Source organism: Pan troglodytes, chromosome X (genome assembly GCF_028858775.2).
Source record: "Pan troglodytes isolate AG18354 chromosome X, NHGRI_mPanTro3-v2.0_pri, whole genome shotgun sequence".
NCBI lineage: Eukaryota > Metazoa > Chordata > Mammalia > Primates > Hominidae > Pan > Pan troglodytes.
The window spans coordinates 73,459,195-73,476,073 of NC_072421.2; the positions used below are offsets into that span (position 1 = coordinate 73,459,195).

At 41.4% G+C, this 16,879-nt stretch overlaps 2 long non-coding RNA genes across 2 annotated transcripts in view; one reads left to right on the forward strand and one right to left on the reverse strand.

The window, feature by feature from the left end:
- LOC134809369 (uncharacterized) overlaps window positions 1–15,027 on the reverse strand; it is a 68,375-nt gene extending 53,348 nt beyond the window's left edge. Inside the window, exon 1 of the long non-coding RNA XR_010154907.1 lies at window positions 14,393–15,027. This is a non-coding gene — a long non-coding RNA (uncharacterized LOC134809369). The remainder of the gene's footprint in view (window positions 1–14,392) is intronic.
- The window catches only part of LOC134809368 (uncharacterized), a 141,585-nt gene that overhangs the window by 106,449 nt on the left and 18,257 nt on the right, over window positions 1–16,879 (forward strand). The window lies entirely within an intron of this gene.

A 16,879-nucleotide genomic window follows, 5' to 3' on the forward strand; every position in this document is an offset into this window, starting at 1 on the left:
ATTATACTTTAAGTTTTAGGGTACATGTGCACATTGTGCAGGTTAGTTACATATGTATACATGTGCCATGCTGGTGTGCTGCACCCACTAACTCGTCATCTAGCATTAGGTATATCTCCCAATGCTATCCCTCCCCCCTCCCCCCTCCCCACCACAGTCCCCAGAGTGTGATATTCCCCTTCCTGTGTCCATATGATCTCATTGTTCAATTCCCACCTATGAGTGAGAATATGCGGTGTTTGGTTTTTTGTTCTTGCGATAGTTTACTGAGAATGATGGTTTCCAATTTCATCCATGTCCCTACAAAGGACATGAACTCATCATTTTTTATGGCTGCATCGTATTCCATGGTGTATATGTACCACATTTTCTTAATCCAGTCTATCATTGTTGGACATTTGGGTTGGTTCCAAGTCTTTGCTATTGTGAATAATGCCGCAATAAACATACGTGTGCATGTGTCTTTATAGCAGCATGATTTATAGTCCTTTGGGTATATACCCAGTAATGGGATGGCTGGGTCAAATGGTATTTCTAATTCTAGATCCCTGAGGAATCGCCACACTGACTTCCACAATGGTTGAACTAGTTTCCAGTCCCACCAACAGTGTAAAAGTGTTCCTATTTCTCCACATCCTCTCCAGCACCTGTTGTTTCCTGACTTTTTAATGATTGCCATTCTAACTGGTGTGAGATGATATCTCATAGTGGTTTTGATTTGCATTTCTCTGATGGCCAGTGATGATGGGCATTTTTTCATGTGTTTTTTGGCTGCATAAATGTCTTCTTTTGAGAAGTGTCTGTTCATGTCCTTCGCCCACTTTTTGATGGGGTTGTTTGTTTTTTTTCTTGTAAATTTATTTGAGTTCATTGTAGATTCTGGATATTAGCCCTTTGTCAGATGAGTAGGTTGTGAAAATTTTCTCCCATGTTGTAGGTTGCCTGTTCACTCTGATGGTAGTTTCTTTTGCTGTGCAGAAGCTCTTTAGTTTAATTAGATCCCATTTGTCAATTATGGCTTTTGTTGCCATTGCTTTTGGTGTTTTGGACATGAACTATACTACAAGGCTACAGTAACCAAAACAGCATGGTACTGGTACCAAAAGAGAGATATAGATCAATGGAACAGAACAGAGCCCTCAGAAATAACGCCGCTTACCTACAACTATCTGATCTTTGACAAACCTGAGAAAAATAAGCAATGGGGAAAGGATTCCCTATTTAATAAATGGTGCTGGGAAAACTGGCTAGCCATATGTAGAAAGCTGAAACTGGATCCCTTCCTTACACCTTATACAAAAATCAATTCAAGATGGATTAAAGATTTAAACGTTAAACCTAAAACCATAAAAACCCTAGAAGAAAACCTAGGCATTACCATTCAGGACATAGGCGTGGGCAAGGACTTCATGTCCAAAACACCAAAAGCAATGGTAATCTAATTTTTGGAGCTTTATTTCGGGAACGGATTGGGTAATAAAATGCATATTGAGAATAATGCGGCCTTCTGGCCCCTCTGGGTCTAGGGTGGTAAAGCATTTAAGGGTTGTTGCCAAACAGGCCATGAACTGGGCTGGGTTTTCATATTTCATGAAAAAGAGCCTAAACACTAACTGATTTGGGAGAAGTCAGATAAAGAAAAAGGAACACTAACCTTGACTATGCCTTCAGCTCCAGCCACCTCTGTAAGAGGAAATCGTTGGGCAGGTTGGGGGAGGGCTAGTCGCAGAATGAAACTGTAAGCTGGACTGGTTGTGAGGAGGGGAAGTGATAGAGGGATTATATGGTGGGGAAGCGGATGCTGAGGAAGAATTGGGACCTGGCTTGTCCTGGCAAGGAGCAGCCTGGGGAGGAGGGGAGAGGTCAGATGAGTCCATAGCAAAGGAGGATTCAAAGGACTCAGAGCTTGGGGTGAAGGACAGACAGGAGAGAAAGAAGAAAGATTTGGGATAAGTCGCATTGGGAGCAGAGACTATGGAGGGACAAATGTGTAAAAGAATGCCTGGATGTCAGGCATCTCAGACTATTTGCCCATTTTTCGACAAAAATCATCCAGGTCTTGTAAGATGGAGAAATCAAAAGTGCCATTTTCTGAACATTTGGAACCACTGTTGAGTTTGTATTTGGGCCTAGCAGTATTGCAGAAGAAAATAAGACGTTTAGGTTTTAGGTCAGGTGTTAGTTGAAGGGGTTTTAGGTTTTTAAGAACACAGGCTAAGGGAGAAGAAGAGGGAAATGAGGGTAGAAGGTTGCCCATAGTGAAGGAGGCAAGCCCAGAGAAAAGAGAGGGTAGAGACATGGAGGTGGGTTGTGGTACTTGCCACCCAGGGGAGTTTTTATGGACTCTAGTACTGGATTATTCACTAAGGTGAAGAATCAAGGCAGGCGTCCCCATGGTGATCAGACACCTCTGAAATGTGGGTGAATAATCAGGCAGGGGTCCCCGCAGTGATTAGGCACCAAGGGAAGACTGTCTTCCCGAGTCCGTGACTGGCACTGGAGTTTTGGGTCCACAGATAAAATGTGTCTCCTTTATCTCTACTAGAGAGGAAAAAGAACTGGAATTGGAAGGACAGGGAGATTGAAGGGTAGTGAGAGAGGCTGGAGAAGAGAGTGAAAAGACTGTTTACCTGATTTGAAATTGATGAGATTTTCCTTGGGCTGGTTGGTCTGAGGACCTGAAGTCATAGATGTATCTCCTCACGAAGTGAGGGCGAGAATGGGAACGGTCTCCCGAAGGAGTCCTCCTGTCCCAGGTCTTTGGCACCAAATGTCATATGTGTCCGTGTGAAGAGAGTCCACCAAACAGGCTTTGTGTGAGCAATAAAGCTGTTTATTTCACCTGGATGCAGGTGGGCTGAGTCCGAAAAAGGAGTCAGCAAAGGGAGATAGGGGTGGGGCAGTTTTATAGGACTGGGGTAAGCAGTGGAAAGTTACAGTCAGCAGAGGAGGGAGTCACAAGGTGCATGGTGGGGAGATCATAAGACTCATTGCCCAGAAGAAGAATGTCACGAGGTTGACCAATCAGTTGGGGCAGGGCAGGAACAAGTCATAATGGAATGTTGTAAGGTTGGTCAATCAGTTAAGACAAGAGCTGGCTGTTTTACTTCTTCTGTAGTTTTGGGTTGCCCCAGACTTCTTGGCTCTTGCAGGCCATCTGGACATATATGTGCAGGTCACAGGGGTTACAATGGCTGAGCTTCGGCTCAGAGGCCTGACAGTCTAGGGCTGAAGGCTGTTGTTCAGGATTTTTTGTCCCACGGATTGTTCCCTTGATGTTGTACTCTCCCCGTTTTTCTGTGGATGTGGCTTCCTGTGAGCCGAACTGCAGTGATTGTTGTTTCTATTCTGGATCTAGCCACCCAGTGAGTCTACCCAGCTCTGGACTGGTACTGGGGTCTGCACAGAGTCCTGTGATGTGAACTCTCTATGGGTCTCTCACCTGTAGATATCAGTGCCTGTTCTGGTGGAGGTGGCAGAAGGTGCACTGGACTTTGTGAAGGTCCTTAGCTTTGGTGGTTTAATGCTCTATTATTGTGCTGGTTGGTCTCCTGCCAGGAGGTAGTGCTTTCCAGATAGCATCAGCTGTAGTAGTGTGGAGAACAACCAGCAGTGGGTGGGGCCCTAGAACTCCCAAGATTATATGCCCTTTGTCTTCTGCTACCAGGATGGGTAGGGAAAGACCATCAGGTGGGGGTGGGGCTAGGCATGTCTGAGCTCAGAGTCTCCTTGGGCTGGTCTTGCTGCAGCTGCTGTGGGGGATGGAGTTGAGATTCCCAAGTCACAGGAATTGTGTACCTAGGAGGACTGTGGCTGTCTCTGCTGGGTCATGCAGGTTGTCAGGGAAGTGGGGGAAAATCAGCAGTCACAGGCCTCACCCAGCTGCCACATAAACCAGAGGGCCATTCTCAGTCCCACTGTGCAGCCCACAACAGCCCCGAGTCTGTTTCCAGGCAGAGGGTGAGACAGGCTTGAAAACTTGCTGGATACTTTCCACCTCCCAGCTGCAAAAGAAAAGAGCTTTAGTTCTTCCACCACCTGTGAAGTCTGCAAGCGGGATTTGTGCCTCTTCCCCCACCCCAGAGTTCTGGCCAAGAGGCTTCTCGCCCTTTCAAATTGTTACAGAGTTCAGCTAGAGAATTCCTTCTTCCTGTAGAGTTTTACTCCCTGCGCCTCTGGCCACCCTTGTAATGGATCCTTGTGGTACCAGGCAGGAATGGGCTGCTTGGGGATCTCGCGATCTCCTGGGGCCTTTCTGCTGCTTCCTCTACCCCTGTATTTCACTTGGTTTGGCACTCTGACTTGACTCAGCTCCAGGTAAAGTCAGAAACTTCTCTTGCAAACAGACCTTCAGCTGTGTGTTCGGGAGAGGAGGGTCTCCCTTTCCTACTTCCACAGTTGGGGCACTCACCGTATTTGGGGTGTCTCTGGGATCCTGCAGGAGCAGTCCACTTCCTTCAGAGGGTCTGTGGGTCCTCTCAGTATTGCCCGTTTGTTCTTGCAGTTGATCTGGAGCTAAAATGCACAGTGCAAGCCTCCACATGCTGCTCTGTCCAGAGTTGCAATCTAGTCCCATGATCCTGACAAAATTCTCTGTTTTTGCGTTCCTATAAAGAAATACCTAAGACTGGGTAATTTATAAAGAAAAGAGGTTTAATTGGCTCACAGTTCTGCAGGCTGTACAGCAAGTATAGAATTGACATCACATGGTTTCTGGGGAGGCCTCACAGAGCTTTTACTCATGACATTAGGTTAAGCAGGAGCTTGCATATTATGTAGTGAAAGCAGGAGCAACAGATAGTGAGTGAGGGGAAGGTGCCACACACTTTTAAATGACCAGAGCTTGTGAGAACTCACTATCACCAAGACAACACCAAGTCATGAGAGATCCATCCCTATGAACCAAACACTTCCCACCAGGCCCTAACCTCCAGGATGGGGTATTGCAATTCAACCTGAGATTTGGGCAGGGACAAATATCCAAACTATATTACGGCACTGTCCATAGTTGGTGCTCTCCATGATAATGTGTGAGTCAGGGTGCAAAAGATGGAGACTGGACATTTTATGAATACTGAGTGATGTGTGGAGGGCCCAGTCATGGGCAGGCACACACTGACCCTTGAGGGTAAAGATAGCTACTTTATATTTGGGCCCAAAGTCTGTTGTCCTCTAGCTGCCTAGGTGCTGAGATTGTTGGGGGGACCCTATACAATTTCAGTCTTCTAGGACAATAAAAGTAGTAGCCCACAAAACAGCAGTTGTCACCTATGTACCTTATCTTCCTAAAAATTGCCACACCAATTTTAGGGGAGACTCAATGAGTGATTATTAGACCCCAGAGGTTCCTGCCTTATATCAGTTTGCCTTAGTGGTTCTCTTTGTGGTTTTAAGAATAGGCCCTTCCTTTACATAACCTTTCCCTCACTGATATATACACAGACTCAAAGTCTCTAAGGACATATTTCCTTACGTAGAAGCAGTGTGAGGAGAGGAAAATCAGAACTTCTGAGACATGATACATTCAATATACTCCTGCCTTCACCACCATAGGGTATGGGAGCTAAAGATATTTCCTAGATAGTTTTCCTTAGCTTATGGGGGAATTAAAGGACTTTAAAATAGCCTGATTATTCTATATTTTCCTGACGATGTCTCTCACCGTTTCCTTGAGAAGTTCTCTATTTTATTTTCTTCCCATTACCTCAAGTATTTATTCTTTGTGTTATAAACAATCCAATTATACTTTTAGTTATTTTTAAGTGTAAAATTAAATTACTATTTATAGTTACCCTGTTGCACTATCAAATATTAGATCTTATTAATTTTCTCTATTTATTAGGCAGTTCCAGCTGCCTATGTGTCTGTCTGTGTGGCCAAACTGTACTCTAAAGTATTTGTTGATGATTCGGGAGCTAGGTCATAGGCCTATGGCTCAATCTTTAGGCCTCTGGAGTGAAATAACTATAAATGATCAAATCTTAGGCTCTCGTGGTAGCTGCTGTGTCAGGTAAGAAATGGCCTTATCAGGACTTTTTTTTTTTTCCTTTGGGCAGGTTAGTGAGTTTTATGGGAAGCTAACTTCCAAATAGGATGTCTGTTTATTTAGACATGGTGGGAGGTGTGCCTGCTGAGAGGACAGCCTGGTGGTGATAGTCCCCCAAACTATTTATTTTGATCCTGAAGATTCCTTGTAGAGGACCACAAGTGATAGCCAGGGGTTGTTGGAAGTCATGAAAACAGTTGAGATAAGGTTGCATAAAGGGTAGGTCTAATAACTTCAGATACAAGGTCTCAAGCAACTGTATTTCTATATATTATCAGTAAACAATTGGAAACTGAAACTAAAATTACAATACTATTCAAATATGCTCAAAGAGACCAAAATATGTATAAACCTAACAAAACATTTAAAGAATTTTTATGCTTAGAAGTATTAAATGTTCATAAAAAATCAAAGAAGACCTAAATAAATGGAGAAACATAACAATGTTCTTGGAATGGAAGATACAACATAGTAAAAATGTCAATTCTATGTAGATTTATATACAGATTTAACATCATTGCCATTAAAATGCCATGGGGATTCTTTTTAAATATAGAAAGCTGTTTGTAATTTTTTTATGGGGAGGCAAAGGAACTAGAATAGTCAAGAAAATTGGGGGAAAATAGAATACAGTTGGATGAATCACAACACTTAAATTAAAGACCTACTTATTCAAGACTTCATGGTGTTGGTGAATGGATAGACACATAGATTAATGGAACGAAGTAGAGAGTCCGGAAATAGACCTAACAAATATGACCAATTGATTTTTTTTTTTTTACTTTAAGTCCCAGGATACATGTGCAGAACGTGCAGGTTTGTTACACAGGTATACATGTGCCATGGTGGTTTGCTACACCAAACAACCCATCATCTATGTTTTAAGCCCTACATACATTAGGTATTTGTCCTAATACTCTCCCTCCCCTTGCCCTCCACCACTCAACAGGCCGTGCAATGTGATATTCCCCTCCCCATTTCAGTGTGTTCTCATTGTTCAACTCCCACTTACGAGTGAGAACATGTGGTGTTTGGTTTTCTGTTCCTGTGTTAGTTTGCTGAGAATGATGGCTTCCAGCTTCATCCATGTCCCTGCAAAGCACATGATCTCATTCTTTTTTTATGGCTGCATAGGATTCCCTGGTGTATATGTTCCATATTTTCTTTATTCAGTCTATCATTGATGGGCATTTGGGTTGGTTCCCATGTCTTTGCTATTGTAAATAGTGCTGCAATAAACATACATGTGCATGTGTCTTTATAGTAGAATGATTTATAATCCTTTGGGTATATACCCAGCAATGAGATTGCTGGGTCAAATAGGATTTCTGGTCCCAAATCCCTGAGGAATCGCCACACTGTCTTCCACAATGGTTGAACTAATTTACATGCCCACCAACAGTGTAAAAGCATTTCTATTTCTTCACAGCCTCGCCAGCATCTATTGTTTCTTGACGTTTTAATAATTGCTATTCTGACTGGCATGAGATGGTATCTCATTGTGGTTTTGATTTGCATTTCTGTAATGATCAGTGATGTTGAGCTCTTTTTCATATGTTTATTGACCACATAAATGTCTTCTTTTGAGAAGTGTCTGTTTATATCCTTTGCCCACTTTTGGATGGTGGTGTTTGTTTTTTTCTTGTAAATTTAAGTTCCTTGTAGATTCTGGATATTAGACCTTTGTCAGATGGATAGATTGCAAAAATTTTCTCCCATTCTATAGGTTACCTGTTCACTCTGATGATAGTTTCTTTTGCTGTGCAGAAGCACTTTAGTTCAGTTAGATTCCATTTGTTAATTTTGGATTTTGTTGCAATTGCTTTTGGTGTTTTCATCATGAAGTCTTTGCCCATGCCTATGTCCTGAATGGTATTACTTAGGTTTTCTTCTAAGGTTTTTATGGTTTGGGGTTTTACATTTAAGTCTTTAATCCATCTCGAGTTAATTTTTGTATAAGGTGTAAGGAAGGGGTCCAGTTTCTGTTTTCTGCATATGACTTCCAGTTTTTCAACACCATTTATTTAAGAGAGAATTCTTTCCCCATTACTTGTTTTTGTCAGGTTGTAGCAGGACAAGCTGCAGACAAAACCCCTCAGACACCAAGTTGTAGAAGGAAGGGGCTTTATTCAGCTGGAAACATTGGCAGACTAGCATCTTAAAATCCGAGCTCCCTGAGTGCACAATTTCTGTCCCTTTTAAGGGCTCACAACGCTAAAGTTTTCACATGAGAGGGTCGTGACTGATTGAGCAAGCTAGGGAGTACATGACAGGGGCTGCATGCACCGGTAGTCAGAGTGAAACAGAACAGAGCAGGAAGGTTCACAATGTCCTTCCATACAATGTCTGGAACCTATAGATAACATCAGTGGCTAGGTCAGGGGTTGAATTTTAACTACTAGGCTTAGACCAGGCAGGCCCAGGCCTGGTTTGGGTCCGGTTCTCAGCGCTGGGCTCCCTGCCTTTTGTTTCACTTCCTTTTTTTTTTTTCAAGACATATTGAGTATAAAACAATCTGAGAGAGTTTTTCTCTTCTCTCATTTCCCCCCTTTGAGACTCTCACTCACTTTATTAGTGTGAGTTCTCACTTTCATTTTCACTACTTATGTCTTCCTGTATGATAGACTGATAGTGATTCATATAGTACACTTGTGCTGAAGCATTTTGATGAACTAGGGTAGCAGCTTTTTATTACATGAATTAGTATAGGTAGTAGACAAGGGAGCAGTAAGCAGGTTCCTATTATTATTATAATTCTTATTATTACGGTTTTAAATCTTCGTAGTGCTGGGAAGTACCTTTCAAACATGGCCCCAGGGGCAAATCTGTGCCACACTTATACAGACACATATGCCAGTTTTGTTATGTCTTTTACTGTATCTTCAACTGCCTGTCTTTGATTTTTTATGTGTAGCCAGCAATTAGTAAGGTTAAATTTCCTACAAACTCCTCCTTTAGCTTCTAGCAAGTAGTCGAGAGCCAATTTATTGTGATAGATAGCATTTTTCATCTGAGTTTCTTCCTGGGCCAGAATAGTCAAGCCTCTGCCAGTCTTATTAGTGATTATTTCTAAGACAGCTTGTAACTGTATGATTTGGTTGAGCATGCAAATGGGAGTCTGGTATCCCCACGAGCCATCTTGTGCCTAAGTAGCAGGCCCATAATATTGTATGATTCTCTCGGGGGGGGGGCATTCATTATTTTTCTAATTTTTTTTATAGCTATGGTGTTTTTTTTTGTTTGTTTGTTTTGTTTTGTTTTGCGGGAAGCATAGACAGGGAAGCCCAGCAGTTTGCCTTTCTTTATGGGCAGTAGGATGAAAGATGGTTTAATAGTGCCAATAACACAATTATCTGCCCACTGGTTGGGTAATTTGACATAAACTCTATGCCCACATATCCAGTATAATCCAGTGGGGGCTCTCCACTCCTGGTGGGACTTCAGGTGGGTCCACACAGTTTGCAACTTTGGAAATTTACTAAATGGAGTTTTCTTAGTCTGGTATGAACTCCACTAGGTGGCTGTTTTTGTTGTTGTTGTTGTTTGTGGTACTATTATATAGCTTCTGTCCCAGACAACTAAGTCGTCCTGCAGGATGAGTGAATTCTTTGCCTTCTCTATCTATGCAATATTGTCCAGTAATTGACACTTTTAGAACCTAGAAATTAGCAGGGTGATTCTTTTGGGCTGGGAATTCATCAGGAACTGGGTCTGTAGGTACTAATTCTCGGGCTTCCCATGGCCATTGATTTTCTATTACAGTTTCTCCACATACGTAGCATGAAGTGACATTGAGAGACTGGGATACATGCTCGACTAATTGCAAAAACACATTTCTTGTTTTTCCTGGAATTTCTGGTACTGGCACATTCAGTTCATCATAGAAGCTTTGAAATACTTGCTCAGGAGAGCGTTTATAAACTTCTCCTCAAACCATGATATTTACTTGAGGATCCAGTCCAGCTCCATCCATTCCTAGGGTTACATGCTCTCTTTTTTCTTAGCGAGGTTTAAGGGGGTTGGTTATTACTAGTTCTAAGGGGTTACACTGACCACTGGTACAGGAAGGGCCACTTTTCCTTTTCTGAAGGTGGATAGGATTTTTTTCATTTTTTATCCAAGTAGCCTAAATGACACAAGACCAGTATCCACGTTCATTTTCACACAGTCCTAATTCATGACAAATGTACTTATTTTCTGCCATATAGCCTCTTTTCTAATTAAGAGAACCACATCTTATTCCTAACTTATTACTATTAATGACAGCACAGGCATCAAATTTTAAGGTGACTTCTTTGGGCACCCCTTTTTCTTCTGTTTTGGCTAACACTTTACTCATATAGTTTATGAGCCCCCACCAGTCCTCAGTCCTTAATATTATTTTTAAAACTGTGGTCATGGGAGGCTCAGATGGGTCATAACACATCAGGTTGGTCATTTCCTCGGCTATATACCTTGTATAGAATAACATTATACAAACAAGTTCTTTTTAGAGTTCCAGTATACTTATAATAACCATAAAATAATAGGACTGTAGCAACCTTTTGTCCTACCTCAGTGACTTGATGTATACACTGGGAACAGTCCTCAGTCTGAGGAAGGTCAGTTGAAGTCCTTACTGTACAAGTCCAAATTTTAAGGAAAATGAGTCCTGCGATGAGTTTTCTCATGCTTCGGCCATGTGTGGGCCAGTCAGCTTTTGCGTGTGACTGGAGCAGGGCTTGTCCTCTTCTTCAGTCACTTTGCAGGAGTTGGTGAAGCTGCTCCTGTCCATGTACAGCTCACAGTCTACTGATGTTCAAGGATGGTCTTGGAAGTTGGGCTCACTAGAATAAACTGAGTCTAATACCTCTACACAGTTATGTTCAACTGGGCTCTCTGATACTGGGAGCAAGGCGTTGGGGTTTAGGGTGTTGCAAACTTCAGTGGTTATGCGGGGATTTTCACATAGCAAACTTTGGTACTTGGTTAATCTAGCATTTGTTAACCATTGATGTCCATTGGTATTTATCAAAGTTACCACAACATGGGGGTCCTTTATATTCAGGTTTTGCCCAAGGGTTAGTTTATCTACTTCTTGTGCTAACAGGGCCATTGCTGCCAGGGCCCTTAGACATGGGTCAAGCCTTTGGAAACCCCATTTAGTTGTTTTGAGAGATAGGCCACTGGCCTTGGCCAGGGCCCCACAGTCTGGGTTAAAACTCCAACTGCCGTTTTTTCTTTTTCTGACACATAGAGTGTAAAGGGTTTTGTCAGGTCAGGTAGCCCCAGGGCTGGGGCCAACATCAGTTTTTCTTTTAACTCATGAAAAGCTCATTGCTCTTGGTTGTAATAGATGTAGTTTATCCAATCTACATTTCTATTAACTGTCACCCACCAAAATATTGACTCAAATCCTGCAGCTATTTGATTTCAAGCTTTAAATTGATCTGGTATTCCCCGTGGGACTCTAGTTGCATCTAAATAGACATGAGAGTTGAAAGACCCATAAGGGGCTTCTCTCGCTTTACGATGCCTTATTCTTCTTCCCTCTGGTTGATGAAATGCCAGGGTGAAAGGGATAGCCAATTGGACTAAAGTACAAGTGCCACTCCAGTTATTTGGCAGAGTGCCCAGTGAAGGTCCACCACAATACCACCACACATCTGCTTGGGGATGAACAAGGGCTGACTGATTGATAAGCTCTTGAAAATTCTTAAGCTCACTGCATCCCTTCAGGTCTCCAAGGAATGCTAAGTTTCCTCCCTGTCGTGAGAGACACGAGGTGAACTTAGTGTTGGGAGACAGAAGCTGGATGGCCCTTGGGGGCTGACCTGCGGGGTGCTGGACTTCAGGATAAAGCAGAGAGAGCTTGGCACAACTTATTACTCCAGGCTGTAGAATCCTGGAAAAAAGCTACCATGCAGCCCACACCTGGTCGACTGGAGACCACCTTAGTGGAAAGGGGACAATCTGGGCCTCTGTTCTGCCATGTGCACAAGCATAACAATTGCTTTTGTTTAATGTGTGGATGGAATATTTGATCCATTCCAACCAGGCATTTGCATCTTGGTATCTTGTCTTAATTGCCAAAGTTTAATTCTTTAACTTGTATGATCCTCTAGTAAAAAAATGTATGATTTTAGGAAATTACAAAAACCGGTTGGGACAGTCCATCCTTGCTCTTTAGTGGTCCACAGAATGTTGGACCAACTACGGCATAAAAGCTCTACATTGAGTGGCAAGACTCCTGGTTGACACTGGAGTCTTTATCGAAATTTTCCCGGATTAAATTGTCCTAATTTACTAATGCCTAACCTGAGGAGAGTCAGGAGGGACAGGGGTACTTTTCTGAGGTAGAGAGCTGTCTTTGACTTGGCAAGTCCCCACAGGGTATAACAAGGCAAGCATTAAATGCAATAGTTTGAGGTGAAATTGACTTGGTTATGTTAATAACTAGATGGTCAGCAATAGAGCGATGAAAGAAGAAAGAGTAATAGAATAGATGAAAGAGTTAAATTTTTCTTAGCTTTAGTTTGGTAGGCTATTCCCCTGGGACTGTGGCCCACAACTCGAGGGGGTGGGGCTTTGACTGGGGTGTGATGAGTCCATCCCTTTTTTGCTGTATGAACAGCAGTCTCGGTGGTTAGTAGCACAAGGTAGGGTCCTTCCTAGGCTGGCTCGAGTTTTTCTTCTTTCCTCCCTTTGATTAGAAGGTGATCTTCAGGCTGGCACTGGTTTACTGGAAATTCTAGGGGTGCTACCTGTGCTACAAGACTTTTAGTTTTGAGGGAAAAAAAAGTGGAAGATAAACCAAGTATATAATTTCTAAGAGATTGACCTTTTGTTTTAAATGTGGGGACATCAACAGTGGACTTTATAGTCTTTGGTGCCTTCTTACTGAGAAATTTCTTTTAGCACCTATTTTTATTAGTTTTTAGACCAAAGAAAGCCAAACACCATTTTATATTTAATAATGCTTTTTGTATGATGTTTATACCAGATAAGCTAAATTTCACCTTTATATTAGTGGTCATTAATGTTAAACTTAGTTTTAATAAAACTTTGTAGACATATGTATTCAACTTTTAATGTCGGACCATAAGGTAAGATTTTTATAGACCTTTTTTCAAACTTTTATAATTTTTGTTGAAGAGCAGGTTAGTGCTTTAAGAAAAACCCATTGTGTTTTTACTTTAATGTCCAGTTCACAGAAAAACTGGATGATACCCCTTTAACTTTAGCTAATATGTTTACACACATAATTTACACACAATTAACATTTTAAAACTTGCTTAAACCTTTACAACAATTTTTTAACCTTTTAATATAGGTAAAAGTCCACATTCTTATGCCTCCTTATAATCCCTTTACCAAAGGTATACTTTACTTTTCTTATACACCTTGCTGTTTCTTCAATAGCTTTACATTCAGGAGGCCTAATTACTTTTAAATTATACAACATTTCTTGCATAAATTCTTTTTCTAACACACTTTTAAAATAATTTTTTTCGTGACTTTTACAGGCAATTCTTCAACATGGCTTAACTTTCTGACTTATTACAAACATTTTTTTTTCTTTAAACAACCAGTTAATTTATTTCAGGAGAAGAATTTACCATATAACTTTTTTTACATAAATTTTGCCCCCTCCTTTTTTCCCTTTTATCGAAGATAACCATTCTTTTCCACAGCGAACTTCCTTTATGTCTGTGGACTAGACTGTCTAAGGCCACAAGATTAGAAATTACTATAATACATGTTACACTGTTAACTTTTAGCAAACTTTACTTTTGTTGAAAACCTTGTAAGTTTGGGATTTCAATTATCCTTTGCTATTAATAAGACCTTGTTTAGTCCAAACTAACTTAGAATTGTTATAGATGGCTTTTTTTTTTCCTTCAATTACCCGGGAGGAACCATCTATCGTCCTGTCCTGAAGTGAGTTCCTCCTAGGTCTGGTTGGACCTTTGTATGTCAATTAAGATTTAGATCTCCTGTTAGGAAACCTGGTGGGTTAAGGGAATTTTCAGTGGTTAAAGTTAAATCATCCTTTTTTTTTTTTTTTAACAGAATAGCCCCATGCTTCCTCAAGAAAAAAACACTACACTCACACCACATACACACCACAAAACAAAGAACGGGTAAAAAGGACACACACACACTTTTACAGTTTATACCAAACCAGAATCAAAACCAAAACCAGAGTATCAAGAAAACCAAGCCAGATCAAAACCAAAACCAAAGTATCAAGCAGTTCAAGTCAAGTCAAAAATAAAAACCAAAGTGCTGGTACAGGCATGTCGTGGGTGATCAGGCCACGCTTCCACTCAAATGGAGTGGGCAAGTTCCAAAGCCCAGTCTTACCGAGTTTCAGATGTCCGAACTCCAAGTGCCAGCTCCTTCCTGGTGTTCAGCCACTACGTTGATCCTCTGTGGGGACCTGCCATGCACCGCTCTGATGATGTGTTCCACCGGGGAAAAGGCCTACCCAGGAGCCCTTTCAGGATCCGCATCGCTCAAGCTGGCCAGAGTCCCCCGCAGGGATGCTCCACAGGGAAGGGTAAGCCACCTAAGGGGCTGCCTCGACCGTCTGTCAGTTAATCACCTCATTTCCCAGTCAGGGAACCAAGAAATGTAGCAGGACAAGCCACAGACAAAACCCCTCAGACACCAAGTTGTAGAAGGAAGGGGCTTTATTCAGCTGGAAGCGTTGGCAGACTAGCGTCTTAAAATCCGAGCTCCCTGAGTGCACAATTTCTGTCCCTTTTAAGAGCTCACAATGCTAAAGGTTTCACACGAGAGGGTCCTGACTGATTGAGCAAGCTAGGGGGTACTGACAGGAGCTGCATGCACCAGTAGTCAAAGTGAAGCAGAACAGAGCAGGAAGTTTCACAATGTCCTTCCATACAATGTCTGGAATCTATAGATAACATCAGTGGCTAGGTCAGGGGTTGAATTTTAACTACTAGGCTTGGGCCAGGCAGGCCCAGGCCTGGTTTGGGTCCAGTTCTCGGTGCCAGGCTGCCTGCTTTTTGTTTTGCTTCCTTTTTTTTTTAAGACAGATATTGAGTATAAAACAATATAAAACTATCTGAGAGCGTTTTTCTCTTCTCTCATTTCCCCCCTTTGAGACTCTCACTCACTTTATTAGTACATTGTCTCTTTGTTCCCATTGGTTTCAAAGAACTTCTTGATTTCTGCCTTAATTTCGATATTTACCAGGAGTTATTCAGGAGCAGGTTGTTCAATTTCCATATAGTTGTGTGGTTTTGTATGAGTTTCTTAATCCTAAGTCCTAATTTGATTGCACTGTTGTCAGACTGTTTGTTATAATTTCAGTTATTTTGCATTTTTAGAGTGTTTTACTTCCAATTATGTGGTCAATTTTAGAATAAGTGTCATGTGGCACTGAGAAGAATGTATATTTTGTTGATTTTGGGGGGAGAGTTCCTTACCTATCTATTAGGTTCACTTGACCCAGAGCTGAGGTCAAGTCCTGAATATTCTTGTTAGTTTTCTGTCTCATTGATCTTTAACAGTGTGGTGTTGAAATCTCCCACTATTATTGTGTGGGAGTCTACCCCTGTTTGTAGGTCTCTAAAAACTTGTTATATGCATCTGGATTCTCCTGTATTGGGTGCATGTATACTTGGGATAGTTAGCTTTTCTTGTTGCATTGATCCCTTTACCATTATGTAATGCCCTTCTTTGTCGTTTTTGATAATTGTTAGTCTAAAGTCTGCTTTATCAGAGACTGGGTTTGCAACCCCTGCTTTTTTTTTTAACTTTCCGTTTGCTTGGTAAATGTTTCTCTATCCCTTTATTTTGAGCTTATCTGTGTCTTTGCATGTGAAATGTGTCTCCTGAATACAGCACACATATAGGTGTTTACTCTTTACCCAATTTGCCAATTTGTGTCTTTTAATTGGGGCATTTAACCTCTTTATGTTTAAGGTTAATATTGTTATGTGTGAATTTGATCCTGTCATCATGATGCTAGCTAGTGATTTAGCACACTAGTTGATGCTGTTTTCTCATAGTGTCATTGGCCTTTATATATTTTGGTGTGTTTTTGCAGTGGCTGGTACTGGTTTTTCCTTTCTATATTTAGTGTTTATTTCAGGAGCCCATGCAAGGCAGACCTGGTGGTGACAAAATTCTTTAGCGTTTGCTTGTCTGGAAAGGATTTTATTTATTTTTCGCTTATGAAGCTTAGTTTGGCTGGATATAAAATTCTGGGTTAAAAATTCTTTAAGAATGTTGAATATTGGTCCCTACTCTCCTCTGGCTTGTAGGGTTTCTGCTGACACATCCACTGTTAGTCTGATGGGTTTCCCTTTGTAGGTAACCTGACCTTTCTATCTTGCTGCCCGTAACATTTTTTCCATTTTTTTTTTTCAACCTTGGAGAATCTGATCATTATGTGTCTTGGGGTTGATTTTCTTGTGGAGTATCTTAGTGGTGTTCTCTGTATTTCCTGAATTTGAATGTTGGCCTGTCTCACTATGCTGGGGAAGTTCTGGATAATATCCTTAAATGTGTTTTCCAACTTGGTTCCATTCTACCTATCTCTTTCAGGTACTCCAATCAATCGTAGGTTCAGTCTTTATACATAGTCAAATATTTCTTGGACGTTTTCTTGTTCATTTCTTTTCATTCTTTTTTCTCTAATCTTGTCTGCATGCCTTATTTTAGCAAGATTGTCTTCGAACTCTGATATCCTTCCTCCCTCTTGATCAATTAGGCTATTGATACTTGTGTATGCTTCACGAAGTTCTCATGCTGTGTTTTTCAGCTTTATCAGGTCATTTATGTTCCTCTCTAAACTGGTTATTCTAGTTAGCAGCTCTT